Genomic DNA, 20496 nt, shown 5'->3' with positions numbered 1-20496 from the left:
TGGCAAGGGGTCGTGTGGAGTTGTAGCGGCTAGGGTTGGGGTTTTTGAATGGGGAAGAAAGTGAATAGTGTAGGGTATTTATAGATTTTGGGACACACAGCCATAGCACACGCCCGTGTCCCACAATTTAAGCTCGTGTGATTTGCAAATTTCAAATTTGGGCGCATCTGACATTTAGTACACGCCTGTGTTCATCAGGCGTGTGGGTTCACACGGTCGTGTCTAGCTTTGTTCACTTCTCCCACGCCCGTGTGTTCAAGCTCCATGCCCGTGTTACGTTAACAGGTTTGACCACGGGTGTTAGACACGGGCGTGTCGCGCATCCGTGCTAGTTTCTCGATTTTAACCACGAGTCTTCCACAAGAGCGTGTCGCACCCCCGTGTTGTTTTGGCAGGCTCGACCACGGCCATGTTGCATGGCCATGGAATTTTATTGTAGCCCGTGTTGGGGAAATCTTTTGCCCTGTTTTCACAAGGCCTTAAGCATGCCCATGTGCTTGGCCGTGTCTCTGTGGAAACACCTGTATTCAAGATCTCTATTAGTAGGTTAGGAGTTGAATACCAAAATTTAAAGAAATTAATAATGTTAGTGCTCGGGTTGCCTCCCGAGAAGCGCTTATTTATAGTCTTAGCTCGACTTACCTCTTCAATGAATGGTCATGGCAGTTTGAGGAGTTTATACTCCTTATTCCTGCTATCAATCTCATCAAAATAAGGTTTTAATCGGGTGTTGTTTACCTTAAAAGTGCCGAACCTGAGATGACTCACCTCCGCTATATCGAATGGAAAAATACTGAGTACCGTAAGAGGGATTTCCTCATTTGGTGTTGTAGTGACAATGTGGGGATCTGCAATATCTAGTAAGACTTTATCACCAACCTTAAGTTTATTTGGACAGGTATCGAACTCCTTCTGGTGTAACTTTGGTTTATCGTGTGTTCTTGGTTTATGTGCTCGCCATTTGTCTAGCTCCTCTATCCGTAGCCTTCGTTCTTCATGAATGTGTCCTTGGTCATTACTGGAACATGGCTCGTGAACTTCTTGGAAACTCAATTTCTGCAAAGTAGGTTGTGTCATATTGTTAGTTTGAGTAGATTGGTGTGGACCATTACCTTCAATGTTCAATGTGCTGCCAGAATTACGAGCTTGAAGGGTGATCATTTCGTCTCCCACATGAAGTGTAAGCTCACCTGTGCCAACATCAATAATTGTTGGCCTCCTTAAAATCAAAGGGGCGTTATTATCCTCCTCTATGTCTAGAACAACAAAATCAACGGGAAATATGAACTTATCTACTTTCACTAGTACATCTTCAATAATACCCCCAGGAAATCTTATAGTTTTATTTGCCAATTGAATGCTCATCCTAGTTTGTTTAGGTTTCCCAAGACCTAGTTGCTTAAACATTTTGTAAGGCATGACGTTAATACTAGCCCTAATGCATGACTTATATCTAAACTACCAATTAAGCAAGGAATTGTAAAACTCCCTTGATCTTTCAATTTGTGGGGTAGCTTATTTTATAGAATAGCTGAGCAGACTGCGTTTAGCCCCACATGCGACGCTTCGTCCAACTTTCTCTTCTTTACTAAAAGCTCTTTTAAAAATTTTATTGCATTTGGAATTTGCGACAAAGCTTCAATAAACGGTAAGTTAATATGTAATATTTTCAAAAGCTTGAGGAATTTACCGAATTGTTCGTCTGAGCGGTCTCTCCTTGTTGCGTTAGGGTATGGGACACGATGTTTATATTCTTCATTCACCACTTTTTTATAACTTACCTCAGTTTTCCCTTTGCTCACAATAGTTTCTTGCATCAATTCTGGCTCTGGCGCAATGAATCCTTCCTTATCTTGAGTACTAATTACGTTGAGGTGCTCCTTTGGATTAGGTTCAGTATTACTTGGTAAGCTACCTTGTGGTCATTAGGAGATTAGTTTGGATAGCTGGCCTATCTGAGTTTCGAGCCCTTGGATCAATGCTTGTTGATTCTTAAGTGCTGTCTCAGTATTTTAGAAATAGGTTTCTAACACCGAGATGGTTCTTCTCTTTAAGGTTCGGTTTCTTCTCTTGTTGATAATGTGGTTGTTGAAAACCCTGAGGATTTTGTGGCTTTTGATTCCCTTGACCACCCCAATAGAAATTTGGGTGGTTCCTCCAGCCTGCATTATAAGTATTACTATATGGGTTAATTTGAGATCGAAAGTTATTGTTACTTATATAGTTGACTTGTTCCTCTTCGGTTGTAGGATTGAAGGATTGATATTTTGTATGCACACCTCCTCCACTTGAGTCACACCTCATTGCTGGATGTACCTACGTAGAACCAAGTAAACCATCAATCTTTTTATTGAGAAGTTCTACCTGATTTGACAGCATAGTAACTAAGTTGACGTTATAAACGCCGGCTGTTTTTGTTGGCTTAGTCCTCACGACTTGCCACTGATAATTATTCAGTGAATTTTCTTCAATGAATTCATAAGCCTCTTCAGCTGTTTTGTTGTTGACGGTTCCTTCAGTAGCTGCATCAATCATCTGTCTTGTTGAGGGATTCACACCATTGTAAAACGTTTGAACTTGCAGCCATAGAGGTAACCCATGGTGTGGGCACCTTCGCAACAGATCCTTGTATCTCTCCCATGCATCGTAAAGTGTTTCTAAGTCCATCTGCACAAAAGAAGAGATATCATTATGTAACTTAGCCATTTTAGCTGGTGAAAAATATTTTAGTAGAAATTTTTCAGTCATTTGTTCCTAAGTAGTGATGGACCCTCGTGGTAACGAGTTCAACCACTGTTTAGCTTTGTTTCTCAGTGAAAAAGGGAATAACTGAAGGTGAATGGCATCATCAAAAATGCCATTAATTTTGAAAGTGTCACAAAACTCCAGAAAATTCGCCAAGTGAGTGTTGGGATCCTCATCCTGCAAACCATCAAACTGAACAAACTGTTGTATCATCTGAATTGTGTTAGGTTTCAGTTCAAAATTATTCGCAGCAATAACAGGTCTAACTATACTTGACTCAGTTCCTGTTAAAGAAGGTTTAGCATAGTCATACATAGTACGTGGAGCAGGATTTTGATTAGCCGCAATTGCAGGAGGTAGCTGATTGCCTTGGTTTTCAGCCATCTCTTCGGTTGGGGGTTGAGTATTGTCTTCTTGCTTGTTCTCTGTGTATCTTATGCTTCGCCTTATTTCTCTTTGGTTTCTACGAACTGTTCGATCGATTTCTTTGTCAAATGGTAATGGTCCCGACGGGTTTCTTCTAGTCATAAACTATGAAAACCTACCAAGAAGGAAAAAGGAAGTTAATAAATAATAATAAAATTAAATTAAATTGCAAAAAAGATAAATAGCTAAAGTACTAAAAATTGAGTGTTCCAATTATTTCAATTCCTCGACAACGGCGCCAAAAACTTGCTCGCAAGGTTTCGTGATAGGTTTTAAATATTTATAATTACTGGTTCTTGAACTAACTATTATCGCGATGTAGGCAAGTGTACCTATCGAACAGTAGTATAGTTTTAGCAAGGCCGGATTGTCGAACCCAAAGGAACTAAAAGTACTAGTAATGATTGTCTTTTTATTATCTAGCCTAAGAATAAAGAGGCTTTGTTTTAATTAACTAGTTATCTAAACTAAGAACTCACAGAGAAAAGAATTGGGGAATTGCTTTTGGGAAAATCGATTGAATGAAGACAATACCTAAGGAAAAATCCACCTAGACTTTACTTGTTATTCTAGCTCCTAATCGGACGATTTATTCATTCAACTTGTTCCGTAGAGATCCCTAAGTTATGTTATTATCCCTATTCAAGACTAATAATGTCTAATCCCGAGATTGAATAACCGAGACTTTTCTCTAATTAACACTCTAGGGTTGCATTAACTCGATCTATGGATCCTCTTATTAGGTTTCACCCTAATCCGGCAAAATCTTGTCACCCTATTTCTAGGTGCACAATCAACTCCGCTTTATTATGACAAAGTACTCTTAGACATGGTCTATTCCTCCTCTGAATAAGAGCATGTCTTGAATCAGTATCCTGGGATATCAAAACAAGAATTAAGAACACATAATTAAGAACAAGTTAAATATTTATCATATGATTCAGAAAATAATAACAAGATTCGTTTTAGGTTTCATTCCCCTTAGGTATTTAGGGGTTTTAGTTCATAACTAAATAAGAAAACATCTCAGAAGAATAAAGAATACAAAACATAAAGAAAATCCAAAACTCCTGAAGGGAAATTGAGGAGAGATCTTCAGTCTTGATGATGAATCCTGGCTTCCGAGATGGATCAATCGGCTTCCTTGGAGTAATTCCTTACCCCCTCTTCTCCGTCTTCTCTTTTCTCCTCTTCTCGGGTGTATTTATAGGCTTTGGAATGTCTATAAGCCCTCAAAAGTGGCCTTTTCTGAATTGGACTCAACTTGGGCTCGGCAGGGACACACTCGTGTGACACGCCCGTGTGCAATTGCTTCAGGCCGTGTTCAAGCCTGTTAAAATGGCACGGGCGTGTGCTATAGCCATGTGAATTGTTCTTCAATTCTGCCAGATTGACACAGTTGTGTGGTCTGCCCGTGTGAAGAGGTCCATGCCGTGTTGATTTCGTACTTTGACCCATTTTCTCTGTTTTTAGCCCCTATGCTCTCCTAAGTATAAAACATGAAATTAAAGCATTAGGAGCATCGAATTCACCAATTCTAATGAGAAATCATCCATAAAATGCATTAAACATGGGGTCAAAATATGTATAATTTACGGTTTATCAACTTACCTCACATTTTTCAATGTTTAATAGACTTAAAATTTCATAAGTAAATCATATTACAGGGTTATGTAAGGGAATAATAGTTTTGGTATTATTATAAGTTTAATCCTAAATGATTAAACATATTCCATGCAAGTATTGTGTCAATTAATTAAAACCTTGTTTAGATTAACTATTAATTCATACATTTCTTCACATTAAACATGCATAAGAAACTTAATCATGATTTTACTTGCATGAATAAATAGATCAAAAGCACAAAACATCTTTTAACAGAATTGAATAAATCAAACTATGGAAATAAGATCATTTTAACACTAATGAATTTAAGCAATCATGTTTATGAATTAGTTGAAATTAGTTGAAATCATGTTTATGAATAGAACAAAAACAAAAGATCAAAATGGAATAAAAATCTCAAGCCAATTCTAGAAGATCCCCTAGGCATAAATTGCTTGCTATTTCTTTTGTTCTTCTTTCTTGTTGTCACAATTAAGCCAAGATGCTATAAATATAGCCAAATAGGGTTGCTCTCAAGGCTTTGCAAAGATCTTTTTCAAGAGGAAGAAATAGGGAATGGAAAAAAGAGAAAAGAAAGAGCAAATGGAGAGGAAAGAATGAAGAATGAATTGAATGATTTTGAAAGGAAAATTAATATCCTATTCATAGTAGTATGGGATGAATAAAAATAGCATGGGAGAGCCTTAATATTAGACACTTTGAGCCTCTTCCTTTGCATCAGGCTATCCAATTTCATTAACCCAATTTTTAATTTGATCAGATGAATTTTTAGAAAGTCCAAGAATGTTAATTTGGGTGTCCATAATTGTTTAATAATCAGCTATCTCTTGTATGAAAAATATTCTGAAAGATGCTTCAGCAATTTAATCTTCCCAAGGTGACTCCACGACTAATTTTTTCTACTATTGCATAAAACTGCTTAAAATTGGTAGAAATTTGTAGGTTTAGCATAGAAGTAGTTAAAAATAGAAATTTGTATTTGATTTGTCCAACTTAGATATTTTGTAATAAAATTACACAAATATGCTAAAAACAACTCGAAATCTGCAAGAATTGTCAGTTAAAAAGTGCTGAAAAGACTATATATTTTTGAGTTTTCAGTGGGCTCAAGGAGGAGATAGTTATGGAAAAATATGCATGGAGCGATGATCATGAGTTTTAAGTAGAAAAAGTAGAGAACCCAACAAGTTGGGAAGGTTCTTAATCCTTTTTTATACGTAAGGTTGAGAAAATAAAGATAAGGATTTTCAGAAACCATTTTAGAGGTTCTGTATGTTTTTGGAAAATTGAGTTTAAGGTTGGAAATTTTGAGCTTAAGTCATAAATTTGGTTATAATGCTTAGCTTCCAGGAAATATGGAAGCTTTGGAATTTGGAATGGATATGCTTAGGAGGCAAGAGTCATTAGCTGAGATTCCATACTCCATCTCTATAATGTTGTGTGTTGGCATGATTATGTGCTAAATTCTTGAATGAGTTCCATGATGATGCATAATATCTTTTACTTGAGAATGCTTGCTTGCATAAGAGTGAGTAGGTTTATGAGTGTTCGCTAGTGTGTTATTATGAAAAGATTTTTATGAATTTTATGTAGTGTCTATTTATTTATTATGGAATATAGAAGGGAAAATATCAACGGGATAGATGACATTAAGATGAGAATAAGGGTAGTTCTATTAGATACTGCCATACGAGTAGGATGTCAATACTTTTGCCAGAGTTATGGTGTGTTCACGAGCATGGATGAATTCAAAAAGGATGTATATCTAAGAATTTGGGAGGAAAAAGAATACAAAAGGTGAATTATGAAAAGAAGTGTGGAGATCCGTAAGGATGATAAATCGGCCAAAACCCACCATAGGTAGTCAAAGGGTCATAAGCCGACTAGGTAAAGTTCATCAATGATCATTTCGTCATTAAAGATAGGAAAACGCTGAATAGATGTCCAACTTCCCAGGCAAATCAAGATCGTCAAAATGAAACAAGGACTAATGTGTTTGGTTCTTTCCTATTTGAAACTCCCTAAAATATGGGGCTATTTTCTTGTGATGCGGTAAAGAAACTCACTAAGTTCATTTGAACTTACAAGGGTTTTGACCTACAGTTGTAGGATCTGTGGGATAAGAAACTCAAGGAGGGACTAAGTTAGACCATGTTGGATCAAGGATCATTGTTAGTAAAGTGTCATGCACATAGGAATGGGGTACCTTTAGAAGCTTTGCCTCAGTAAAAAGATTACTTAGAGTTGAAGTTTGGGAATAGTAAACTTTTATTTTAAATTTTAAGGTTTTTATTATAGGAAATAGTTATTATTTAATAAATATTGTCCTAAAATTATCAAGATTACAATTTGACATTTAGTTCAAATGGGCCCATTTGTAGCACTCCACACTCGGATTTGATGATCGAGTTGAGTGCGGGTGTTACATCAAGTGGAAAGGAAAAGAAGCAAGAAACCTAAAGACTTATCTAAGTCTAAGTGTTTCTTTTGCAGCTAGAAAGGGCCTTCAAGGCAAACTGCAAAGAGTGGAAGGAATACTTTACTACTAAAGGCAAATGTATGACACTCTTTATGATAGAAGCTTGTTTAGTGGAAGATTCAATATACCATTAGGTCATTGATTTTGGCCAAAAATCATGTTTGTGTTTCTCAATAAGTGTTTGAGGAGACGAAATATCTCAGAGATAAGAGTCTATCGTTGTCGGCCAAAAATGGGACAATTGTGGTAGCTAAAGTAGTGGGATATGTACACAATTTATTTCTGATAATTTTAGGAATATTATTTTAAAATACGTTTACTATGTACCTAGTTTCAAAAGAAACTTGATTTCTGTTGCATGTTTATATAGACGACTTTTAATAATAATATTGCAATATTTAGAAATCACAAACTTGTAATAGATGAATGTCAAATAATCTCTATTTTATCAAACTAAATATGTACACACTACTTGGGACTAAAATTTTGAATAAAAGACTTAAAATTTCTAAATCTAATGAGTCATACCTTTGTCATTTGAGACTTGGTCATATTAACTAAGAAAGAATCACTAGGCTTGCATAGAATAAGCTACCTGGGAATCGAAAAAAGCTATGAAATTACAATACTTGAACCCCTTTTCTAGTAAGATTTTCGGGGACAAAAATTCATTTAGGGGAGAGAGTTGTAACAACCATTTTTTCAATGAAATCGGAACAGTGGTTTTGAGACCACAAATTTGATGAGTAAATAATTATTTTATTATTATTTTAATGTCTACAGTATGTTAGTAACGTCATATAAAATTTTTGTTAAGAAATTTTGATGTTTGCATGCTTAATTAAACAAAAAAGGACTAAACCGTAAAAGGTGTAAAAGTGGAGTTCTATTAGCTAAAGTTGTTAAATTACTATGAATTTTTAATATGAGTGACTTAAATGGTAATTAGACCATTCATAGAGTTAATGGAAATATATGGGCATAACTTTAGTGATTTTTGAAGTTAAAAACAAAGGTTAATTAACATAAATCAATTAAAAGAAAAATAAGTGTCCATCTTCTTCAAGCTTTTTCTTTACCAACTAAAAGAAGGAGAAGCCATTTTAGGGTTCTTTCATTCGACCATGGTCTATCCTTGCATGTAAGTGTAATTTCATCCCGTTTTTAATGATTTTTATGTTTTTGAAGTTGTTGTAGCTTAATCTAGCTAGCCGAGGGATTAAATTGCAAAACTGTTAAAGAATTAAGGTTTTACCATGAATGCTATTATTTTATTCATGAAGTTTGATGTAAGATCATGAGTCATTATTTTTGATGAAATAATCATTTAGGGACTTATTTGTAAAAGTATTAAAATGTCATGGTGAAATTGTAAATTAAGGATTTTTTTGGTTTGGTATGAGTCCCTAGGTAAATCGGCTAGCATGTTGTGTGATGAAATTACATGAATGTTAATTTACGAGCTTAAGGACTAAATTGTAAAAAAGTTAAAGTAATAGGGGCAAAATTGTTGTAACAACTCGATTTTAGGCCTAGTCAGAACAGTGGTTTTCGGACCACGAATCTGACATAGAAAAACTTGTTTTTATTACATTTTTATAGTCTACAGTTTTATGGAATGATTCTATAAAAAATTCGTTCGAAAATTTTGACGTTTGAGCACTCAATTTATTTAAAAGGAGAATTGCAAAGAATGCAAAACTTGAGTTCTATATGCTAGAGGTGTCTAATTGCTATGGAGTTTTAAATTGAAGGTCCTTAGATGGTAATTAGACCATTTGTTAAATTAGTGGACAAAAATGGACATGAGGAAAGAGAAATTTTATGTTTTATGTTAGGGGCATTTTGGTCATTTAGTAATTAAATGAATTAAAAGGCAAAAATCAAGCCAAAAACCTTGTCCATCTTCTCCCCCTTGTGTCGAAAATTAGAAGGATGACATAACTAGGGTTTGGCCAACTTCGAAGCTCAATTGTAAGTCCGTTCTTGTCCCGTTATTTAATTCTCTTTACATTTTTTAAGTCGTTATCACTCGATCTACCTATTTCTACCACTAATTTGAGAAAAGGTTAAGGTCTAAGGTTTGACCCATGTTAGACATGTGTGTATTTTGATGTCTAATGGTAGAAAATGTATGTTTGGAATATGATAAACAACTTTTGCTAGGTGATTTTTGATGAAATTGCTAAAAGGACCTATTTGTAAAAAGGTTATAAAATGTGTGTAAAAGTGTGATTAAAAGAAAAATGTGGGCTATTATAAGCATGAAAGAGGTTCGGCTAGGCTTGGGAATTGAAGAAATTGAATCCATTTCAATTTACGAGCCTAGGGACCAAAGTGTAAAATTGTCAAAGTTTAGAGGCAAAAATCATAATTTTGCCATAATGTAATTTTTGAACTGAATTGAGTAATGTGAATAATAAATGAGTTAAATTTGCTATTATAGATCAAGAGAAACGAGGTTCGGACCTAGATCGGGGAAAATAAAGTGTTTGACTATTAAGTCCCATTTCTACTATTTTTGTACCAGGGTAAGTTCGTCTGTAAATAATACATTGTTCTAATTATGTTTTATTTTTTTTATTATTGTATGAATTGTGAATGACCTTTGGACGTATTCAACAAAGTTACGACAAGCGTGAAATCCCGGTTGAACCTTAGGAATAGATAGGATACAAATGTCATGACATTAGGGTTACTGAGATTAAGTGTAAGACCATATCTGGGATACGACATCAATATGAGACTACATGTAACACCATATTTGGGGTATGGCATCGATATGAGACTTCGTTTAAGACCATAGCTGGGCTACGTGTAAGACCATATCTGGGATATGGCATCAATATGAGACTACGTGTAAGACCATATTTGGGGTATGACATCGATATGAGACTTCGTGTAAGACCATAGCTGGGCTATTGGCATCGATATGAGATTACATGTAAGACCATATCTGGGATATGGCATTGGTACGGTACCATGTGTACCGAACTCCCGAGTATCCATTAGTATTCCAAGCGGTTCAGTGGGTAATTTAACGAGTATGTCAAAGATGAATTTTGTGTAAATCCAATTTCGAAATGACTCAGGTATGTCTGTAAACCTCATTCATAATGAGCTCATTATGTGAAGAACCCTCGGTAAGGTTAAGATTGAGTAATTTATGATTATAAGATCTTAATAATATTTATGCCAATTATCATGTTAATTGTATGTTAAATGTTGGATATGATGCTTATTATTTGCATAGGAACTTACTAAGCTATATAGCTTACTCCCCTTTCTTTTCCCTTGTCTTATAGTGTCACCAAGCTAGCTCAGGGATCGTAGACTGTTAGAGATCCACTCACACTATTAACTTATTATTTTGGGTACCAATGAATTTAACATTTTGAGTTATGGCATGTATAGGGACTTGGTCATTTTGTTATGTGTCATAATTGATTTGGCCTAATGCATTGGCCTGTAATGGTTGTTAATTCATTTTATAAATGACAATTTAAAATTGGCTAATATTGGTATAAGTATTTACGTATGATGATGCTTTCCTTGGGTGTGGAAATTTGCATGGTTTAAGTTGATAAGTATGTGATGTTCGTATGTGATAAATGGTAGCATGTGAATGATGTGCGAATGTCTTGATTGTGGCTGTTTCAGTTGTATGTATATGCTTGGATTGGTGTTTATGTTGCTGTGCAAGTATGTGCATGGAAGGATGACAAAATGGCTTGGTAAATAGCCTTTTTCTTGTCCACAAGGGTAGACACATGGGCGTGTGTCTAGGCCGTGTGTGACACACAGCTTGCCCCATGGACGTGTGTTCTGGCCGTGTGTCCCTAATTATTGTAAAATAGAATGCTCAGTATTGAGTACACAGGCAGAGACACGGGTGTGTGTCTCAGCCGTGTTGACGACACGGCCGCGAACATGGGCGTGTGCCCTAGCCTTGTGAAGTCTGCACCTATTTTATGAAAATTATGAAAATTAAATCGACCACACGGCCAGAACACATAGAGAGTTACACGGGTTAGGGACACGGACGTGTATGACCGCACGGCTTGCCCACACAAGCATGTCCTACAGCCACACAGGCATGTGACCAATGTTTAGTGAAAAATTTTCTAAGTGTTGTAAAATTTTCTAAAGTTCTCGATTTAGTCCCGAACCACTTACAATGTATGTTTTGGGCCTCGTAGGATCATTTTAAGGAAGATATGAAAAGTTTTAAATTTTGACAAAAATTGATATGAAAAGTTTTAAATTTTGACGAAAATTTACGTCTCGGTTTTGTATGATTGCTTGGGTATAAGTCCAGTAATGCCTCGTACCCTATTCTGACGTTGGATAGGGGTAAGGGGTGTTACATTTAGTGGTATCAGAGCTATAGTTTAGTCGATTCTCAGACTAACGTAGCATGTGTAAGAGTCTAGCTATACATGCCATAAATGAATTGTGATAGTGTGATGACTCCTGACAATTTTAAATTATTTTTTCATATAGTAAATGGATTCTAATCGAGCTGAGGCTGATGACGTTGAAAGTAATGCACTGGCTCTCGCTCAAGGGGTAGTGTCGTCTGATAGTAGACCTCCTACGGTTAGTCAAGGAGAAGGGGGTAGGGAAGCCTTTCTCCATATGATGAACGAGTGGTATATGGAGTTTGTTCGAACAAATCTGAATGCCCAACCTCCTTCACCCCCACCTATTCCTCAACTGGTTCTCGTAGCTCCACAAGGTATGGAATTTGTACGAATGAACAAGCCCTAGGTTGATAAGATCCAAAAACATGGAGCCAAAGATTTTAGGGCTAATGTGGATGATGATCCTGAAAGAGCTGGATTTTGGCTCAAAAACTCCATCAGGGTATTTGATGAGCTGTCTTGCACACTGGATGAGTGTTTAAAGTATACCATCTCACTATTGAGAGATTCTGCATATCACTGGTGGAATACACTAGTATCTATAGTGTCAAAAGAGAGGGTTACATGGGAATTCTTTCAAGAAGAGTTTCGAAAGAAATATATTAGTCAGCAGCTCATCGATTAGAAACGTAAGGAATTTTTCGAGCTGAAACAGGGTCGTATGATAGTGACAAAGTATGAACGAGAATTTTTCAGAATTAGTAAATATGCTTGAGAGTGTGTTTCCACCGAGGTTATCATGTGCAAGACATTTGAGGATGGATTGAATGAGGATATTCGTGTGTTAGTTGGGATCTTAGAACTGAAAGATTTGTGGTATTGGTAGAACGAGCTTGTAAAGCTGAAGAGTTGAATAGAAAGAAGAGGAAAGTTGATCTTAAAGTTAGAGATTTGAGGAAAAGACCTATGAGTAAGTCATTTCCATCTCAATCAAAGAAATCTAAAGAAATGTATTCCCATTCGAATGTTTCAGCTGGGTATTCACACAGAGATCGTGGGAAGTAATACTTTGGTTCTAAAGATCAAGCTACTTCGATGGCAAGTGTCGGTAATGTTAGATCTAATAGACCTAAATGTCAACATTGTGGCAGACGTCATCTCGGTGAGTGTAGAATGAATGACCGGGCTTGTTTCAAGTGTGGTTCTCAAGAGCATTTTATCCGAGATTGTCCTGAAATGGATGAGAAAGAAAAATTTTAGAGTGCGGGGCCGAGAATACTAATAATAGGGGTAGGCCACCGAGGAATATCGAAAATGGAACTAGTAGTAAAGGTGTGATGAAGGATTCAGCTATGAGATCCGAAGCTCGAGTGCCTACTAGAGCCTATGCCATCCGTGCTCTCGAAGAAGTGGCATCTTCCGATGTTATCAATAGTACTTTTTCTCTCTATACTAATGTAGTTGCATTGATTGATCCTGGATCGACCTATTCTTATGTTTGTATGAAGTTAGTAACTAGTAGGAGCTTACCTGTTGGGTTTACTGAGTTTGTGATTAGAGTGTCAAACCCCTTAAGCAAACATGTATTAGCAAGAATTGTCCCTTGATGATTCGAGGGCACTATTTTCTGGCTGATTTAATGTTGTTTCCATTTGATGAATTCCATGTTATTTTGGTTATGGATTGGTTGACACTGCATGATGCCTTAGTGAACTGTAAAAGAAAGATTATTCAACTAAAATATGAAAATGGTGAAACTCTTCGGATTGATTCAGATGAGTCGGGTGAGTTACCTATTGTGATTTCTTCGATGTCTAGCCAAAAATATGTAAGGAATGGCTGTGAAGCTTATCTTGCTTATGTGTTGAATACAAAAGTGTCCGAATTGAAAATTGAGTCAATGCTGATAGTTTGTGAATATTCAGATGTGTTCTCAGAAGAGTTGCCCGAGTTACCACCAGTTAGAGAAGTCGAGTTTGGTATTGATTTAGTACCAGGGACCTCGCCTATATCTATTGCTCTGTATAGGATGGCCCCGACTAAATTGAAAGAATTGAAAGCTTATTTGCAAGAGTTGACAGATAATGGTTTTGCAAGAACGAATTTTTCTCCCTAGGGTGCTCCTGTATTATTTGTAAAGAAGAAAGACGGATCCATGAGGCTTTGTATCAACTACTGTCAGCTCAACAAGGTGACTATAAAGAACAAGTATCCTTTACTGAGGATTGATGACTTGTTCGATCAGTTGAGAGGAGCAATAGTATTCTCAAAAATTGATTTGAGATCTAGCTACTATCAGTTGAGAGTTAAAGAGGCGGATGTGTCGAATACCTCTTTCAGGACAAAGTGTGGGCATTACAAATTTCTTGTTATGCCTTTCAGACAAACTAATGCACCTGTTATTTTTATGGACTTGATGAATACAATCTTTCGACAATATTTAGATAAGTTTATGGTTGTGTTCATCGATGATATCCTAATTTATTCTCAAGACGAGTCTGAGCATGCAAAGCACTTGAGAGCTGTATTGCAGACTTTGAGAGATAAGAAATTGTTTGCTAAATTTAGTAAAAGTGAGTTTTGGCTCCGAGAAGTCAGATTTTTGGGTCATATTGTTTCAGGTGATGGTATTCGGGTTGATCTAAGTAAGAATTTGGCAATTGTTGATTGGAAACCACCGAGAAATGTATTTGAAGTTAGAAGCTTTTGGGCTTATCCAATTATTACCGACGTTTTTCAAAGGATTTTCAATGATCGCTACTCCTATAACCAAGCTGTTGCAAAAAGATGTTAAATTTGAGTGGTCTGAAAAATGTTAGAAAAGTTTCGAGAAGTTGAAAGCATTATTGACTGAGGCACCGATTTTAATGTAACCTGAACTAGGAAAAGAGTTTGTGATTTATAGTGATGCATCACTGAATGGATTAGGATGTGTGTTGATGCAAGAGGGCAAAGTGATAGCTTATGCCTCGAGACAGTTGAAACCATACGAGAAGAATTATCTGACGCATGATTTGGAATTAGCTGCCATTGTGTTCGCTATAAAAATTTGGGGACATCATTTGTTTGGTGAGAAATGTCACATCTTTACTGATCATAAGAGTTTAAAATACTTGATGACTTAGAAAGATTTGAACTGGTCACATCTTTACTGAAGGATTACGAGCTAGTAATTGATTACCACCCAGGTAAGGCAAATTTAGTCACAGATGTGTTGAGTAGAAACACTTTGTTTGCTTTAAGAGCGATGAATACACGATTGAATTTGTCTGATAACGGTTCGATCCTAGCTGAATTGAGGGCTAGCCCGTTATTTCTTCAACAAATTTGTGAAGCTCAGAAATGTGACTATGTTTTGCAAACCAAAATAGATCTTTGTGATTCGGGTAGTGATTTAGATTTTCATATCGGATCCGATGATTGTTTGATGTTCCGAGGTAGAATTTGGGTACCGAAAAATGATGAACTTATTCAGAAAATTTGTAATACCCCTTACCCATATTCAACGCTAGAATAGGGTACGAGGCATTACCGGACTTATACATAAGCAATTATACAGAACCGAGACATAAATTTCCATCCAAATTAAAACTTTTCAAAAACATTTGTATCGTCCCTTAGATGAGTCTACGAGGCCCAAAACATACATTGGGAGCAGTTCAAGACTAAACCGAGAACTTTGGAAACTCCCCAAACACTTAGAAAATTTTTCATAAAAACAGGGGTCACTTGTTTGTGTGGTTTGGGACACGCCCGTGTGGGTAAGCCCTGTGGTCACACACGCCCATATCCCTAACTCGCGTAACTCTCTATTCATGACATCATCAGAGCTAATGAAACTATTTTAGTGAAATTTAACTATCTCAATTCCCGGGCGATCGCACTAAAAATTTGAGTTCCTTTTGGATTTCCTTCTTGATCAATGACAACGGCAGAAATTAGGGTCACACGACCAAGGCACACGCCCGTGTGTTAGCCTATGTGGGTGATTTAATTTTCATAATTTTTCATAAAATAGGTGCAGACTACACATGCCCTGGGCACACGCCTATGTCCCTAGGCTGTGTCCTTCACACGGCTAAGACACAAGACCATGTCTCTGCCCGTGTGGCCAATTCGAAGCTAAAATTCAAAAATGCAGGGGGCACACGGCTAGATCCACACCCAATGGGCAAGCTGTGTGTCACACACATCCTAGACACATGTCGTGCATCTACCCTTGTAGACAAAAATAAGGCTATTTACCAAGCCTTTTTGCCACCCTTACTTGCACCAACCTACACAACATCAAACAACACCAATCCAAGCATATACACACAACCAATTTAGCCACAACCAAGACATCCACACATCAATTACATGCTATTTTCTATCACATACAACATTTCATAATTATCATCACTTCATCCATGAAAGGCATCTCTATATGTATAAATACTTAACCAATATTAGCCAATATCAAATGGCCATTTACAAAATGAATCAAATACCATTATAAGCCAACACATTTGGCCAAATCAATAATGACACATATCACAAAAAGACCAAGTCCGTATACATGCCATATTCAAAATATCAATGGTCAAATTGATAGTGTGATCGATGCTCCGACTACTTCTGATCCCTGAGCTAGCTTGGTACACTATAAGAAATGAAAAGGAAGGGGGTAAGCTTTGAGCTTAGTAAGTTAGTATGTAAATAATAGTCAACTTTAAACATACAATAACATAATGTAAATTAGTACAAAATCATCAAGTGATCATAGACATATCTTACTCTTGTGCATCCTTACCAATAATGCATCTTAAACTGAGATCATTTCTCATGAGTTTTGCGTACATACCTGTACCACATCATAACATAATCATAACCTTTCACATCTTTGACATAATCTTTAAATTACCCGTTGAACCACTTGGAATACTAAAGGATACTCAGGAATTACATACACATAGAATCATACCAATGCCATATCCCAGATATTGTCTTACATGGGATCTCATATCCATGCCAATAGCCCAGCCATGGTCTTACATGATTTTCATATCGATGCCATGTCCAAGACATGGTCTTACACGAAATCTCATAACGATGTCATATCCTAGATATAGTCTTACACATAAACTCATAACCCTAATGTCATGACATTTGTATCCTAACTATTCCTAAGGTTCAACTGAGAATTTCGCCGTATCGAATCTTTACCGAAAGAATCCATAATGATAATTTTACAAGTTATGCAATGACAAAACATTAAATACATAATATAAATTGCGTTATTTACACATGAACTTACCTCGGTACAAAACATGGCTAACTAATTTGATTTAGACCACAACTTTGTTCTTTCCCCAGTCTAGGTCCGGACTCCTTTTTGCTTGATCTATAATAGAAAATTTAGCTCATTTAATTATCACATTGTTCAAATCAGTCCAAAAACCATACTTTGGTAAAATTATAGTTTTGCCCTTAAACTTTCACATATTTACAAATTAGTCTTTAGGCTCGTAAAACTAAATGTACTCATTTTCTTTGTTACCCAAGCCTAGCCGAGCCTATATCATGCTTATACCAGCCTACATTTTTCATCAAATCACATTTCTACTACCCATTTTTATAACTTTTACAAATAAGCCCTTTTTAGGTGTTTTCATAAAAAATCACTTAGTAAAATATGTTTATCACACATCAAACTTTCATAGTCTACCATGAAACATCAAAATACATGCATGTTACACATGGGTCAAACCCTAAGCATCAATCCTAGCTCAAATAAATGGTAAAAATGGCTGGATCGGTTGATAACAACTTCAAAAAAGTAAAGAACATTAAAAACTGGGCTAGAATGCACTTACAATCAAGCTTGAAAGTTGAAGAAACCCTAGCTATGGTGACCTTAGGAATTTCGGCTATGGCATTGAAAAGATGAGAAAATTCTTTCATAATTTTCCCTTTTTATTATTTTATTAACCAAATGACCAAAATGCCTTTTTTACTAAACTTTCAAATTTTACTTATTCATGCCTATTTTTTTCCATAAAAATAGAAATTGGTCAAATTAATATTTAAGGACCTCTAATTAATAATCCATAGCTATTTCATGCTTAAAGCTTCTAGAATCACATATTTTGCAACTTTTTCAATTTAGTCTTAAAAATCAAATTGGACACGCTAACGACAAAATTTCTTAACGAAACTTTCACACAATCATGCAACATATCATAGACCTCAACACATTCATAAAATAATTATTTCTACTTTGGATTTGTGGCCTCGAAACCACTATTCTAACTAGGCCCAAAATCAAGATGTTACGAAATTCTTCTCGAAGCATATAATGGTTGTTTATTTGTGCATCCAGGTAGTACAAACATGTATAATGATTTGAAGAAATTATATTTGTGGTCAGGTATGAAACGAGATATTTTAGAGTTTATTTTGAGATGTTTGATTTGTCAACAAGTGAAAGCTGAAGACCAACTGCCTTCGGGTTTACTCCAGCCAGTGAGGGTGCCCGAGTGGAAATGGGATAGGATTATGATGGATTTTGTAATGGGTTTTCCGTTGACTCTGAAAAGGAAAGATGTCGTATGGGTTGTGGTTGATAGATTGACGAAATCGATTCATTTTATATTGGTACGTACCAACTGTTCACTTGATAAGTTAGCTGAACTGTACATTGCTGAGATTGTGAGATTGCACGGGGTGCCTATTTCTATCATTTTGGATAGAGATCCGAGGTTTACTTTACAGTTTTGGAAGAAGTTCCAAGAGGCTTTGGGTACAAAGTTGAACTTTAGTACTGCATTTCATCTGCAAACTGAAGATCAATCTGAACGAATGATTCAGGTACTCGAATATATGCTCCGATGTTGTATTCTAGAATTCGAAGGTAGTTGGGAGAAATTTCTACCATTCGTCGAATTTGCTTACAACAACAGTTTTCAATCGAGGATAAAAATGACACCTTATGAAGCATTATAAGGCAGCAAGTACCAAACACCCTTGTTTTGGACCAAGCTTAGTGAAAAACAAATTCACGAGGTTGATTTGGTTAGAGAAATCGAAAAAAGGTAAAGGTAATCCGTGATTGCTTGAAAGCAGCTTCAGGTCGACAGAAGTCATACGCGGATTTGAAAAGAAAAGAGATTGAGTTTCAGGTTGGTGATAAAGTATTTTTGAAAGTATCTCCATGGAAGAAAATTCTTAGATTTGGTTGTAAAGGCAAGTTGAATCCACATTACATTGGGCCGTATGATCTTACTGAAAGAATAGGGCAAGTGGCATATCGGTTAGCTTTGCTAATAGAGCTGGAAAGGATCCATAATGTGTTTCATGTGTCGATGTTGTGTCGATATCGTTCTGATCCTTCACATGTGATTTCTCCAACAGAGATTGAGATTCGACTTGATATGATGTATGGTGAAGAATTGATCAAGATTTTAGCTCGGGAAGTTAAACAATTGAGAAATAAGAGTATAGCCCTAGTGAAAGTTTTATGGAAATGACATGGGGTCGAATAGGCTACGTGGGAACTCGAGGAGGCTATGAGAAAATAGTAACCAAACCTATTTTCCGGTAAGATTTTCGGGGATGAAAATCCCTAAAGGGGGAGAGTTGTAACAATCCAATTTTGGGCCTATTCAGAATAGTGGTTTTGAGACCACGAATCCGGCATAGAAAAACTTGTTTTTATTACATATTTATCATCTATAGTTTTATGGAATAATTCTGTGAAAATTTCGTTCCAAAATTTTGACGTTTGAGCACTTAATTTAGTTAAAAGGACTAAATTGCAAAGAATGCAAAACTTGAGTTCTATATGCTAGAGGTGTCTAGTTGCTATGGAATTTTAAATTGAAGGTCCTTAGATGGTAATTAAACCATATTTTAAGTTAGTGGACAAAAATGGACATGAGGTAAGAGAAATTTTATGTTTTAAATTAAGGGCATTTTGGTTATTTAGTAATTAAATGAATTAAAAGGAAAAAATCAAGCCAAAAACCTTGTCCATCTTCTCCCCCTTATGCGAAAAATTAGAAGGAAGACATAGCAAGAGTTTGGCCAACTTCCAAGCTTGACTGTAAGTCCATTCTTGTCCCATTTTTTAATGCTTTTTACATTTTTTAGGTCGTTATCACTCGATCTACCTATGTCTAGCACTAATTTGAGAAATGATTAAGGTCTAAGGTTTGACCTATGTTAGACATGTGTGTATTTTGATGTTTAATGGTAGAAAATGTATATTTGGAATATAATAAACAATTTTTTCTTGGTGATTTTTGATGAAATTGTCAAAAGGACCTATTTGTAAAAGGGTTATAAAATGTGTGTAAAAGTGTGATTAAATGAAAAATGTGGGTTGTTATAACCGTGAAAGAGGTTCGGCTAGGCTTGGGAATCAAAGAAATTGAATCCATTTCAATTTACGAGCCTAGGGACCAAAGTGTAAAAGTGTTAAAGTTTAGGGGAAAAACTGTGATTTTGCCATAATGTGATTTTTGAACTGAATTGAGTAATTTGAATAATAAACGAGTTAAATTTGCTATTATAGATCAAGAGAAACGAGGTTCGGACCTAGATCGGGGGAAAACAAAGTGTTTGACGATTAGGTCTCATTTCTACTATTTTTGTACCGAGGTAAGTTCGTATTGAAATAATGCATTGTTTTAATTATGTTTGAAATTTTTTATTATTGTATGAATTGTGAATGACCTTTGGACGTATTCAAAAAAGTTACGACAAGCGTGAAATCTCGGTTGAACCCTAGGAATAGATAGGATAAAAATGTCATGACATTAGGGTTATTGAGACTACGTTTAAGACCATATCTAGGATATGGAATCAATATGAGAC

At 36.0% G+C, this 20496-nt stretch overlaps 1 non-coding gene across 1 annotated transcript; it reads left to right on the top strand.

Annotated features, from left to right (window-relative positions):
• The first annotated feature begins 2593 nt into the window (after window positions 1-2593).
• Window positions 2594-2699, top strand: LOC128286339 (small nucleolar RNA R71). Its single transcript, XR_008276882.1, has one exon. It is a non-coding gene; the product is annotated as a small nucleolar RNA R71 (small nucleolar RNA).
• The last annotated feature ends 17797 nt before the right edge of the window (window positions 2700-20496 follow it).

The sequence above is a fragment of the Gossypium arboreum genome, chromosome 12, assembly GCF_025698485.1.
Source record: "Gossypium arboreum isolate Shixiya-1 chromosome 12, ASM2569848v2, whole genome shotgun sequence".
NCBI classification, from domain to species: Eukaryota; Viridiplantae; Streptophyta; class Magnoliopsida; order Malvales; family Malvaceae; genus Gossypium; species Gossypium arboreum.
The sequence above is the reverse complement of the archived record's forward strand: the minus strand, read 5'-3'. Positions and strand labels throughout refer to the sequence as shown.